This window comes from Chlorocebus sabaeus, chromosome 1 (assembly GCF_047675955.1).
Source record: "Chlorocebus sabaeus isolate Y175 chromosome 1, mChlSab1.0.hap1, whole genome shotgun sequence".
NCBI classification, from domain to species: domain Eukaryota; kingdom Metazoa; phylum Chordata; class Mammalia; order Primates; family Cercopithecidae; genus Chlorocebus; species Chlorocebus sabaeus.
Genome location: NC_132904.1, coordinates 119,607,790 through 119,622,088, shown reverse-complemented (window position 1 = coordinate 119,622,088; position 14,299 = coordinate 119,607,790). Strand labels below are relative to the sequence as shown.

The 14,299-nt window shown below is 41.8% G+C and overlaps 1 protein-coding gene and 1 pseudogene across 4 annotated transcripts in view; one reads left to right on the top strand and one right to left on the bottom strand.

The window, feature by feature from the left end:
- The window catches only part of GRAMD1B (GRAM domain containing 1B), a 269,444-nt gene that overhangs the window by 121,508 nt on the left and 133,637 nt on the right, over positions 1 to 14,299 (bottom strand). The gene's annotated exons all lie outside the window — the stretch shown is intronic.
- LOC103248706 (large ribosomal subunit protein eL36-like) lies at positions 7,830 to 8,263 on the top strand (annotated as a pseudogene).

The following is a 14,299-nucleotide window of genomic DNA, read 5'->3' as shown; positions in this document are numbered from 1 at the left end:
TTTTAATAATAAGACCATTATTATTACCTTAGAACACAAATATTGCTCCTCCACAAAGTACACAGACATTCTGCATTTTCTTGGATTTACTGGTCACATTTGTAGATTCGTGAAAGCTTCCTATAGTTATCAATGTCTTCACTTAAAAAGACTCCAATTAATTTTAGCAAATTTCCCATTGTGGAAGTGAATCACATATAAGCATATCACCATTTGATATAGGTACTGAAGAAGAAATGTATGGATTAGGAGAGTATAGAGCATCGGACTTCTTGAGTCTCTGCTTAAGGGTCACATCTGTTGGTATTTACTTAGTTAGTTAGTTAGTTATTTTGAGATGGAGTCTTGCTCTGTCACCTAAGGCTGGACTGCGGTGGTACGATCCTTGCTTACTGCAGCCTCTGCCTCCTGGTTTCAAGCGATTCTCCTGCCTCAGCCTCCCAAGTAGCTGGGACTACAGGCATGCACCACCACGCCCGGCTCTTTTTTGTATTTTTAGTAGAGACGGGGTTTCATCATGTTGGCCAGGATGGTCTCGAACCTCAAGTGATCTGCCTGCCTCGGCCTCCCAAAGTGCTGGGATTACAGGTGTGAGCCACTGCGTCCAGCCAAAATACCCTTATTTACAAGGATAACTCTCAGCCAGTTGAACCTATCCATCATTTAAGATGCCCAGAAAAAGGAAACACAGATAATAGATCTGTTTCACTTCTAAAGGGAAAAAAAGATGAGTGGGAGAAATTGCTCCCCTTGTGGATCCCACAGCAAGTTTGTAGTGGAGTTTCAAAAGACAACCAAACAAAGAGTTTCAAAATTCCAATTCCAAATTCAACTAATTCACCCATCATGCTCACATAAAAGACACAAGGGAGCTTTTGTGTGGGGAAGTGGGGGGTGCACTCAAACAACCTGCACTCCCACAGCCCATCTCCCCACCCCACCACCATTTGAATCAGGGTCAGAATGGGTTTCTCCACTTCTCAGTGGAAAAGCTACACCTTTAGATTAAGGAGAAATGGCAAAGAAAAAGGAATGGAGCCAGTGTTTAATTGCTCACATGCCCGAGGATAAGAAAAGAGGCACTGAGTAACCTGTAAAGTTGGTAACAGATAAGATGGAATGAGTAACTTAATTACATACCCCTCCACCCACCTTTCTCCTTGCTACCGAATGATGATTCTTGGACTATGCAGAAGACAGGTAAGGGACACAGAAGTTGTGTCCCCAGGTATTTTAGCCCTTTTTTCTGTTGCAATAACAGAATACCACAGACTGGTTAATTTATAAAGAAAATAAATTTATTTCTTATAGTTCTAGAGGTTGGGAAGTTCTCAAGATGATGGAACCACATCTTGAAAAAGTCCCTGGTGAGGGACTTTTTCCTGTGTTATAACATGAAAAGGGCATCACATGGCGAGAGGGCAAGGTCATGTCTCTCTCCCTCTTCTTTTAAAGCCACCAGCTCCATCATGGGGGCTCTACCCTGATACCTAATCTAATCCTAATTAGCCATGCCTTTTAATACTGTTACAATGGGGATTGAGTTTCCAACACATATATTTTGGGGTCACAATTAAACCACATCACCAAGCTAGGTATCAAAAGACCCTTCCATGTCCCAGCCCTATTAAATAGTGTGCCAGATATTAGCCGGAGTAGGATCACAGGAGGCATCAGGGCTCGGGGCATGTTTCTCTTTATTTTGTGTTTTTATTTATATTTTCTTTATCAGCAATGCTTCTGGAGAAAGAGCATTTTCTCAAAGCATGGTCCAAGGCCACCTGCATCAGAATCACTAGGGATGTATGTTCACTGTGCAAATTCCTAGGCCTTTCCCAGTCCACAGGACTCAGAATCTAAGAGTAGGGCCTAGGAATCTGCATATTAAATAAGCTTTGCTTGTGATTCTGAATCACATTAAAAGGCTGAAGACCACTGCTTCAGGACCATGTCTAACCAGTGGGACACTCATAATCAAGGAGACATGAACACTTACCCATGGCCATGGAGGAAGAAAATATTAGGGCATAGCAAGATGGCTGAATAGAAGCCTACACCGGTGTAATTCATTGCCCCTACAGGAACAACAAATTTTAAACTACCTACACACAAAAAGGGCCATTGTAAGAAACAAAGTCAGGTAAGCAATTACAGTACCTGGTTTTAATTTCGTATAACTGAAAGAGACGTTGAAGAGGGCAGGAAAGAAAGTCTTGAATCTCCAGTGCCTCCCCCTCCCTTATTTTCCAGCAGTGGATGTGCAGCATGAAGAAGAATCTGTACACTTGGGAGAGGGAGAATGCAGCAATTGTGAGGCTTTGCATTGAACCCAGCTGTGGTGGCTATGGTAAAAGGCTCCTTCAGTTTGAGAAAAGCAGGGGGAAAAGTAAAGGGCGCTCTGTCTTACACCTTAAGTACAAGCTTGGCCACAGTGAGGTAGAGCACCAAGCAGGCTCTCGGCATCTCCAGGTCCAGTTCAGGGCTCTTGGTCATCATTTCTGGACCTGCTCTGGACCAGAGGGGAGTCCACTGCCCTGAAGAGTGAGTCCCAGGCCTGGCAGCATTCATCACAAGCTGAATGAAGAGTCTTTGGACTTTAAGTGAACATCGGCAGTGGCCTGGAAAAAACCCCTGTGGGCCGGTGGTGGGTGGTGGTGGCCACAGGGAGAGGCTCCTCTGGCTGGGAAGGGGGAGGGAAGAGTGGGAGGGACTTTTTCTTATGGTTTATATGCCAGCTTAGCTTAACTTTTTTCTTTTTTTTTTTTTTTTTTTTTTTTGACAGAGTCTAGCTCTACCACCCAGACGGGGGAGTGCTGTGGCAAGATCTCAGCTCGGGTTCAAGTGATTCTCCTGCTTCAGCCTCCTGAGTAGCTGGGACTACAGGTACCCACCACCACACCCGGCTAATTTTTGTATTTTCAGTAGAGACGGGGTTTCACTGTGTTGGCCAGGCTGGTCTGAAACTCCTGACCTCATGATCCGCCCACTTCAGCCTCTCAAAGTGCTGGGATTACAGGCATGAGCCACTGTACCCAGCCGCCAGCTTAGCTGCAGTAGAATAGAACACCAGGTAAATTTCTAAGGTTTCCTACTTCAATGCTGGCTCTCAGACAGCATCTCTGGATTCACCTGGGGCCTAGGGGAACTTGTTGCCCTGAAAGGAGGCACATAAACCTGGCTGGCTTTGTCACCTGCTGATTGTAAAGCCCTAGGATCTTGAGTGAACTTATAGGGTAGCCAGGTCATGGTTACAGCAGGCTTTGAGTGAGACTCCGTAATGTGCTGGCCTCAGATCTGAACCAGTGCAGTCCCCATGGGGTGGCCATGGGGGTGCTTCTCTTTCCCTACTGTCAGTTCCAGGAGGCTAACCACAGCAAGAAACTGCATTTGTTTGGAAGAAAGTAAGGGACGAGAACAAGAGTCTCTGCATGGCAATACAGAGAATTCTTCTCGATGTCATCCAAGACCACCAAAGTGGCACTTCCATGAGTAGACAAGAACCATAACATTATTGAGTTTTGGGGCCAAATGCCTTCCAACAACTGAAAAGCCTTCACAAAAAGAATAAGCACAAACAAGCCAAGACTGTGAAGACTACCATAAATGCCTAACTCTTCAATACACAGACAACGAAGAACATCTACAAGCGTCAACACCACATCTAGGAAAACATGATCTCATCGAATGAACTAAATAAGGCACCAAGGACCAGTCCTGGAGAAACAGAGATATGTGACTTTTCAGATAGATAATTCAAAATAGCTGTTTTGAGGAAATTCATAAATTTAAGATAACACAGAGAAGGAATTCAGAATTCTATCAGATAAATTTAACAAAGAGATTGAACTTATTAAAATGAATCAAGCAGAAATTCTAGAGATGGAAAATGCAATTAGCATGCTGAAGAATGCATCAGAACCTCTTAATAGCAGAACTGGTCAAGCAGAAGAAAGAATTGGTGAGCTAGAAGACAAACTATATGAAATACGAAAATATAGTTAGAGGAGATAAAAGAATAAAAAACAATGAAGCATGCCTACGAGATCTAGAAAATAGCCTCCAAAGGGTAAATCTAAGAGTTACTAGCCTTAAAGAAAGAGATAGGGGTAGAAAGTTTACTCAAAGGGATGATATCAGAACTTCGCAAACCTAGAGAAAGATATTAATATCCAAGTACAAGAAGGTTATAGAGCACCAAGCAGAGTTAACCCAAAGAAGACTACCTTAGGCATTTAGTAATCAAATTCCCAAAGGTCAAGGATTTTAAAAAACGATCCTAAAAGCAGCAAGAGAAAAGAAACAAATAACATAAAATTGAACTCCAATACATCTGGCAGCAAATTTCTCAGTGCAAACCTCAGTGAAAACAAGCTAGGAAAAAGCGGCATGGCATATTTAAAGGGCTGAAGGAAAAAAAACTTTTACCCTAGAATAGTACGTCTGGTGAAAATAACCTTTAAGCATAAAAGAGAAATAAAGACCTTCCCAGACAAACAAAAGCTGAGGGATTTCATCAACTCCAGACCTGTCCTATAAGAAATGCTAAAGGGAGTTCTTTAATCTGAAAGAAAAGGAAGTTAAAGAGCAAAAAGAAATCATCTAAAGGTACAAAACTCCCACATAACAGTACACAGAAAAACAGAATCTTATAACACTTATACAATTGTATTGTATAATGTACTCTTAATCTTCCATGGAAAGACTAAACGATGAATCAATCAAAAATAATATCTATGGCAACTTTTCAAGACACAGAAAGTACAATAAGACATAAAGAACAACAAAAAGCTAAAAAGCAAAATTAAAGTGTAGAGTTTTTATTTGTTTTTGTTTGTTAGTTTGTTTATGCAATCAGTGTTAAGCTGTCATCAGTTTAAAATAATGGCTTATAAGATAGTATTTGCAAGCCTCATAGTGACCTCAAATCAAAAAAACACACAATCGATGCACAAAAAATAAAAAACAAGAAATTAAATCATGCCAGAGACAATCATCTTCACTAAAAGGAAGATAGGAAGGAAGGAAAGAAGGAAGAGAAGACTGCAAAATAACCAGAAAACAAACAACAAAATGGCAAGAGTTAAGTCTTTATGTATCAATAATAACATTGAATGTAAATGAACTAAACTCTCCAATCAAAAAACGCAGAGTGGCTGAATGGATGAAAAATAAGATAGAATGATCTGTTGCCTACAAGAAACATATTGTACCTAAAGATACACATAGACTGACAATAAAATGATGAAAAAAGATAGTCCATGCCAATGGAAACCAAAGAGCAGTAGCTATACTTATACCAGACAAAATAGACTTCAAGACAAAAACTGCAAGAAGACGCAAAGGTCAGTATATAATGATAAAGGGGTCAATTCGGCAAGAGGATATAACGAATTGTAAATATATATGCACCCAACACTAGAGCACCCAGATATATAAAGCAAACATTATTACGGCTAATAAGAGTGACAGACTTCAATATAATAATAGCTGGAGACTTTGATACCCCACTTTTAGCATCAGACAGATCTTCCAGACAGAAAATCAACAAAGAAACATTGGACTTAATATGCACTATAGACCAAATAGACCTAATAGATATTTACAGAACATCTCATCGAACAGCTATTCTTCTCCTTAGCACATGGATCATTCTCAAAGATAGATTATATGTTAGGTCACAAAACAAGTCTTAAAACATTAAAAAAACTGAAATAATATCAAACATTTTCTCTGACCACAATGGAATAAAACTAGAAATCAATAGCAAGATTTTTGGAAAATACACAAACACATGGAAATTAATAGGCTCCTGAATGATCAGTGAGCCAATGAAGAAATTAGGGAGGAAATTGAAAAATTTCTTGAAACAAATGATAATGGCAATACAACATATCAAAATCTACGAGATACAGTGAAAGCAGTACTGAGAAAGAAGTTTATGGCTAAAAAAGTGTCTACATGGAAAAAAATTCAAATAAATAACCTAACAATGCATCTTAAAGAACTAGACAAGCAAGAGCAAACCAAACCCAAAATTAGAAGAAATAATAAAGATGGGAGCAGAAATAAATGAAACTAAAACAAAGAAAACAATACAAAAGATCAATGAAGCAAAAAGTTGGCTTTTTGAAAAGTAAAACAAAATTGACAAACTTAGCCAGAGTAACTAAGAAAAAAAGAGAGACCTAAATAAATAAAATCAGAGAAGAAAAAGGAGACATTACAACTGACATTGTTGGAATGTAAAGCATCATACCACCAATATTCAAGTGATCATTAGTGGCTACTATGAGAAACTGTATGCCAACAAATTGGAAAATCTAGAGGAAACAGGAAAATTCCTAGGCACATAAACATAAGCTTGGATCATGAAGAAATCCAAAACCCGAACAGACCAATAACAAGTAACGAGATCAAAGACATAATAAAAAGTCTCCCGGTAAAAAGAGAAGGCTGGGACCTGATGGTTTCACTGCTGAATTCTAGAACTAATACCAATCCTACTCAAACTATTCCAAAAAATAGAAGAGGAGGGAATACTTCCAAGTTCATTCTACAAGGCCAGTATTAATTATTTCAAAACCAGACAAAGACATATCAAAAAAAGAAAACCATTGGCCAATACCCCCAGTAAATACAGATGTAAAAATTCTCAACAAAATACCTGCAAACTGAATTCAACAATATATTAAAAAGATCATTCATCATGACCAAGTGGGATTTATCCCACATATGTAAGGATGGTTCAATCAACAAACGCAAATCAAAGTGATACATCATATCAATAGAATGGAGGACAAAACCCATATGATCCTTTTAATTGATTCTGAAAAAGTATCTAATAAAATTAACAATGCTTCATGATAGAAACCCTCAAAGAACTGCATATAGAGGGAACATTCCTCAACATAAAAAAGCCATATACAAACAGACCCACAGTTAGTATCATACGGAATGAGAGTTGGCTTAGAGAAAGCCTTTCCTCTAAGATCTGGAACATGACAACTTTCACCACTGTTATTCAACACAGAACTGGAAGTCCTAGCTAGAGCAAGTGATAGAAATAAAGGACATCCGAATTGGAAAAAAATAAATCAAATTATCCTTGTTTGCAGATTATAAGATCTTATATTTGGAATAACCTAAAGACTTCAAAAAAAAAAAAAACTATTAGAACTGATAAATTCAGTAAAAGTCGCAGGATACAAAATCAACATACACACAAAAATCAGTAGCATTTCTGGGTGGGCACAGTGGCTCACATCTGTAATCCCAGCACTTTGGGAGGCTGAGGCAGGTGGATCACATGAGGCCAGAATTTCAAGGCCAGCCTGGCCAACATGGTGAAACCCCATCTCTACTAAAAATACAAAAATTAGCTGAGCACGGTGGTGCATGTCTGTAATCCCAGCTGCTTAGGAGGCTGAGGCATAAGAATTACTTGAATTCAGGAGGCAGAGGTTACAGTGAGCTGAGATTGTGCCACTGCACTCCAGCTTGGGCAACAGAGCAAGATTCTGTCTCAATTAAAATAAAATAAAATAAAAAAGTCTGGGCATGGTGGTTCACGCCTATAATCCCAGCACTTTGGTAGGCCAAGGCAGGCAGATCACTCGAGGTCAGGAGTTCAAGACCAGTCTCGGCAACATGGCGAAATGTCGTCTCTACTAAAAACAAAAAAATTAGCCAGAGGTGGTGGCACACGCCTGTAATCCCAGCTACTCGGGAGGTTGAGGCATGAGAATCACTGAACCCAGGAGGCAGAGGTTGCAGTGAGCCAGGATCGTACCACTGTACTCCAACCTGTGTAACAGAGTGAGACTTCGTCTCAAAAAAAAAAAAAAAAGCTTCCGCCAGCGCCGCCACTGGAGAGCAGCAGCCATGGCTCTACGCTACCCTATGGCCGTGGGCCTCAACAAGGGCCACCAGGTGACCAAGAACGTGAGCAAGCCCAGGCACAGCCGCCGCCGCGGGCGTCTGACAAAACACACCAAGTTCGTGCGGGACATGATTTACCAAGTTTATGCGGGACATGATTTGGGAGGTGTGTGGCTTTGCCCCGTACGAGTGGCGCGCCATGGAGTTACTGAAGGTCTCCAAGGACAAACGGGCCCTCAAGTTTATCAAGAAAAGGGTGGGGACGCACGTCTGCGCGAAGAGGAAACGGGAGGAGCTGAGCAACGTATTAGCCGCTATGAGGAAAGCTGCTGCCAAGAAAGACTGAGCCCCCTCCCCTGGCTTCTCCCTGAAATAAAGAACAGCTTGACACACACATACACACACACACACAAATTAAATAGCACTTCTTTCTTTTATTTTCCCTTCAGACGGAGTCTTGCTCTGTTGCCCAGGCTGGAGTGCAGTGGCGCCATCTCAGCTCACTGCAACCTCTGCCTACCGGGTTCAAGCAGTTCTCCTGTCTCAGCCTCCTGAGTAGCTGGGACCACAGGCGCCAGCCACCACACCTGGCTAATTTTTGTATTTTTAGTAGAAATGGGGTTTCACCATATTGGTCAGGCTGGTCTCTAACTCCTGACCTCAGGTGATCCGCCCACTTCAGTCTCCCAAAGTGCTGGGATTACAGGTGTGAGCCACCGCGCCTGGCCTAAACAGCATTTCTATATACCAACAGTGAATAATCTGATAAACCTGAAAAGTAATCCCATTTACAATAGTCACAAATAAAATTAAATACATAGGAAATAACCAAAGAAGTGAAAGATCTCTATGATGAAAACTATAAAACACTGAAAAAAGAAATAAAAGGGGACACAAAAAAATGGAAAGATATTCCATGTTCATAGATTAGAAGAATCAATATTGTTGAATCCATACTACCAAAGCAATCTACAGATATAATGCAATCCCTATCAAAATACTGGTAACAGTCTTCACAGAAATAGAAAAAACAATCCTAACATTTATGTGGAACCACAAATGACCCAGAATAGCCACAGCTATCCTGAGCGAAAAGAACAAAACTAGAGAAATCACATTCCCTGACTTCAGATTATACTACAGAGCTATGGTAACCAAAACAGAATGATACTAGCAAAAAAACAGACACATAGACCTATAACAGAATAGAGAACCTAGAAATAAATCTACATATCTACAGTGAACTCATTTTCGACAAAGGTGTCAAGAACATACATTGGAGCATGAACAGCCTCTTCAATAAATGGTGGTAGAAAAACTGGATATTCATATGCAGAAGAATGAAATTTGACCCCTATTTCTTACCATATATAAAAATCAAATCCAACTGGATTAAAAACTTAGACCTAAGACCTCAAACTGTGAAACTACTACAAGAAAACTGTGGGGAAACTCCAGGACATTGGTCTGGACAAAAATGTCTTGCATAATACCACACAAGCACAGGCAACCAATGCGAATATGAATAAATGGGGTCACATCAAGTTAAAAAGCTTCCGCACAGCGACGGAAACAACACAGTGAAGACACAGCCCACAGAACGGGAGACAACATTTGGCAAACAGACATATGAAAAGGTGCTCAACATCATTGATGGTCAGGGAAATGCAAATCAAAACTACAATGATGGCCGGGCGCAGTGGCTCAGGAGGCTGAGGTGGTGACTCACAAGGTCCAGAGTTCAAGACCAGCCTGGACAACATGGTGAAACCCCAACTCTATTAAAAATACAAAAAATTAGCTGGGCGTAGTGGTGGGCTCCTGTAATCCCAGCAACTCAGGAGGCTGAGGCAGGAGAATCGCTTGAACCCAGGAGGCAGAGGTTGCAGTGAGCTGAGGTCGCATCATCGCACTCCAGTCTAGGTGACAGAATGAGACTCTCTCAAAAAAAACACCAAAAAACTAAACAAAACAAAAAAAACCTACTCACACTAGTTAAAATGGCTTATACACAAAACAGGCAGCAACAAATGCTGAAGAGGATGTGGAGAAAAGAGAACCCTTGTATACTGTTGGTGGAAATGTAAATTAGTACAACCACTATAGAGAACAGTTTGGCAATTCCTCAAAAAACTAAAAACAGAGACCAGCAATTCCACTGCTGGGTATATACCCAAAATAAAGGAAATCAGTATATCAAAGAGATACCTGCACTCCTATGTTTATTTGCAGCACTATTTACAATAGCCGAGATTTTATTTTTTATGTTTTGTTTTGTTTGAGACGAAGTCTCACTCTGGTGCCCAGTCTGGAGTGCAGTAGCACAATCTAGGCTCACTGCAACCTCTGCCTCCCAAGTTCAAGCAATTCTCCAGCCTCAGCCTCCCAAGTAGCTGGGACTATAGGCTAACTTTTTGTATTTTTAGTAGAGACAGAATTTTGCCATGTTGGTCAGGCTGGTCTCAAACTCCTGAACTCAAGTGATCCGCCTGCCTCAGCCTCCCAAAGTGCTGGGATTACAGGCATGAGTCACTGTGCCCAGTCTGCTATAGCCAAGATTTCAAAGTAACCCAGATGTCCATCAACAGATGATAGGATAAATGAAATGTGATACATATACACAATGAAGTACTATTCAGCCATAAAAAAAGAATGAGATCCGGTCATTTGCAACAATATGGATAGAACTGGAGATCATTAATGTTAAGTGAAATAAGTCAGGCACAGAAAGACAAACTTCGCATGGTCTCACTTAGTTGTGGGAACTAAAAAGCAAAGCAAAACAATTGAACTCATGGAGATAGAGAGTAGAATAGTTACCAGAGGCTGGGAAGGGCAGTGGAAAAGTAGGGGGGAAGTGGGGTGATTAATGGGTACAAAAAAAATAGAAAGAATATGACCTAGTATTTGGTAGCACAGCAGGGCGATTATAGTCAATAATCATCGTACATTTTAAAATAACTAAAAGAGTATAATTGAATTGTTCGTAACACAAAGAATACATGCTGGAGGGGATAGACACCCTATCTTCCATGCTGTGACTATTACATCCCTATATTAAAGTGTCTCATGTAACCCATAAACATATACACCTACTATGTATTTATAGAATTTTTTAAATTTTTTAAAAAGCATATTAGTACTTGTATTTATATTTATGCTTATCCCACCTTGTTAAAATTTGTTTCATTATGTTACAGTATACATAAAATATTTAGTACAGAAATGCACACAGAATTTATGTGTGTGTATATGTGTGTCTGTTTGTGTGTGTGTGTGTGTGTGTGTGTATATGGTATGTGCTCAAACAAATTTTAGTGTTAGGTGTTTGCATCCAAGCCGGAGCATCAGCTTCTGGTACAATGACTTCCTCAATACCTAGAAAAGCAAGCGAGGAGTGGTAAAGAGCTCTCCCAAGCTTACATGATTAATCAGTGAGTGACTGAAAAAAGAACCCAGGAGTTTATCCCCTGACTTCATCTCAACCCTGGAGTACGAGGGAGGCAAAGAATGCAGCAGAGAGCAGGACAAGCCTGAGATTGGACTCTCTGCCTTGAGCCCCTGAGTTGCCACCCACTCACATTCCTTCTTCGCTGAGGCTGGTAGGAGGATGGAATTTCTCCCAGCAGGAAGTAGGGAAGCTGGGGAATAAAAATTACCATCCATCCTGCCAGTTGTCCAAATCTAAATCCCAACTATGGCATCAGCAAAGATAAGAGGAGTTTGCTGAGCTATAATTAACCAGCCCCCTTTCTCAGGCACAAAGAAGAAATGCTGGAGTAGGAGAAACAGAGCAGGTGATGGTTACACCTGCGGACAGTTCTGCTGACAGTCACAGAAGCAGCCAGGACTGCTAAAGAGGAGCTCTAAGCTGGGAACTTGGGGAGGTAGGAGCAAGACAGGAGCACTCACTTGCTTCTTTGCCCTGCCCTCAAAAGTCAGAACTTAGCTCAGACCTAAAAAAAAAAAAAGGCCTTATGTGCTGTCTTCCACAAGACAATATGACCCCCTAAGCATATGTGCACGTGGATCAGAGAAAGGGGAACATGTGAGAGGTGGTCACAGATCAAAACACTTCCATGAGCATGAGAAGTTTAAAAAGGTTAATAGATGTGTAAGGGCCAGTCTTTGCCCTCCATTTGGGCTACAGTCACACAATCCCATGATCCTAGAATGTTAGATGTAACAAAAAGTCTTACATGGTTATTTATTGGTTCATTTACTCATTTAGTATTTAAGTACTATCATGTGCCAGGCACCGTGCTAAGTGTTGGGGACACAATAAAACAAAGATGGTCCCTGCTCTCATGCAATTTAGGGACTAGTTGGGGAGACAGACAATGATCAAGTCAACAGATAAATACAATTATAATGTGATTAATGCTAACATGTAAAATAAGCCATTTATTTTGATGCAAGTAAGGGAGAGAAACCCTACTGGGACAAAGGGATAAGAGGCAGCCTCTCTGAGATGTGACAGCTCCCAGGTGAGGAATCTGAGCTGAGGGCAGTTTGAGTGATGAGTCACTAACAGGGAGGAAGAACTCAGAACTTCCTCTCCACCAAAAGCACCACTATTAACAACATTGTTCCTGGGATCTGAACAATACGAACATCTGGGGCCTTTACTGAAGCTGTTTCCAAAGGGACACTTCCACTGCAGCATTTAATCAAAGTGAGCCTCTTCTGAGATGGAGCCCTCTTCCTAATCAGCTGGAACTAACTGAACACCTTCTGGGCCCACGTTCCACACGGAGTCTGAGCAGGCTGCCTGCAGGTGGGTCTGGAAGCCCGTCCACACAACTGCCACTCTGGGCTCTTCACCCCACCCTCAAGGCAGCCGTCTCTCACCAGGACAGTGAAGACCAGACCTTATATAACTGGCTTCCCCTGGCAACTGGGAAGTCAAACATTACCTCTCATGGACTCATGTGTGGCTTCCCTTAATAAGTTTGCAAACCTCCTGGTTCTCTAAGAGCTCAGAACTCACCTTCCACACCCCTTGCAGGCTAAGCCCAGGCCTACTGTTTGCTGGCAGTGATGCAAGCTGCCACTTACTGTGTGCTACGTCCAGACACAGTGCTAAGTGCCTTTCTTATTTTATCTTAGTTCGATCCCACAAGCTCCAGAATGTAAGTAAAATTTTCTTCATTTTTCAGAAAGGAAACATTCAGAGAGGATGAAATGATTTTGCAAAAGCACCACAGCCAGGATGTGGTAGAGCTGGAATTTAAACTAAGGTCTTTTGGTCTCCAAAACCTGAGTTCCCCGCAGCCATTACTGAATCTTGTCCTTGCACCACATCACAGGATCAGAGACTTCCTTATTCTACCATTATCTGTTGAGAATCTACTGTGTGCAAGGCACAGCACTGAATATCAGTACCAGAGAAGTCATCTAATCAGACAGGGACACAGTCATTGCTCACCAGCCTCAAAACTTCAGCCATGAGAAGCCCTTGTCAATAGACAGCTAAACAATCACAGGCATCTATGCCTGTGTGTGTGTGTGTGTGTGTGTGTGTGTGTGAGAGAGAGAGAGAGAGAGAGAGAGAGAGAGAGAGAGAGAGGGGATTGAGGTTAAGCCACCTACTGCCTCTAGCCTCACCCTACCTCTGAAATCCCTTTGGCCTCTCTTTCTGCCTTTCTCCTTCCTTTTCCCTCCTCACTTCATTCATTCCATCTTTCTCAGTGATGTTTCTCTTCACGCCAAAACAAAAGCAAAAACACACAAACCTGCCCGTAAGTTTACACGACACTCTGTCTTGACTGCCTGCCAGCCTTCAAATTTAATTCTAATCTTAGGGGCTAGAACCTCTTCCTCCTCCAGGAAATCTCCTCCTTCTTCTAGTTACAGAGACCAAGAGGGCAGGGCAGATTCAGCCAGGTGCCACTGCAGCCCATATGCCAGGTACAGGGGCTGTTTTAGGAAAAAATGCCCCACATCTGATGTGTACTCAAATAGTTCTGGAGTCAGACCACAGTGCCCAAAGAGGTGATAGAGAAATGAACACACTGAGCAATGGCCCCAAACACCTGCCACTTAGGTCCCTATAAGTGGAAGAGAATGATCCACACCCCAGAGATGCCAGTGCCCCTGCCCAGGGGACCCTACACAGGTTGACTACACTGTTCCCCACCGCACCTTTCTCAGGATTTCTGATTTCTTTACGGACTGGAGCAACTTATCATAAAGGAGAAAAGTAATGGTCCCTGGCCAGTTATGAAGGACCTGGAGGCCAAGGCACCTTGTTGGGAGGCACACAGTGAGGCACAGACTTAGTCTCCCAGTCAACATCCCAGCCACCCACACCCCTTGGCCTTTCCCTTCAGCCTCTTGCAATGGATCACTGAGTCTCCCTCTTGGGCAGGGATCTACATCTCCAAACACGGGAGCCAACCCAGGCAATCCCAAACCTCAT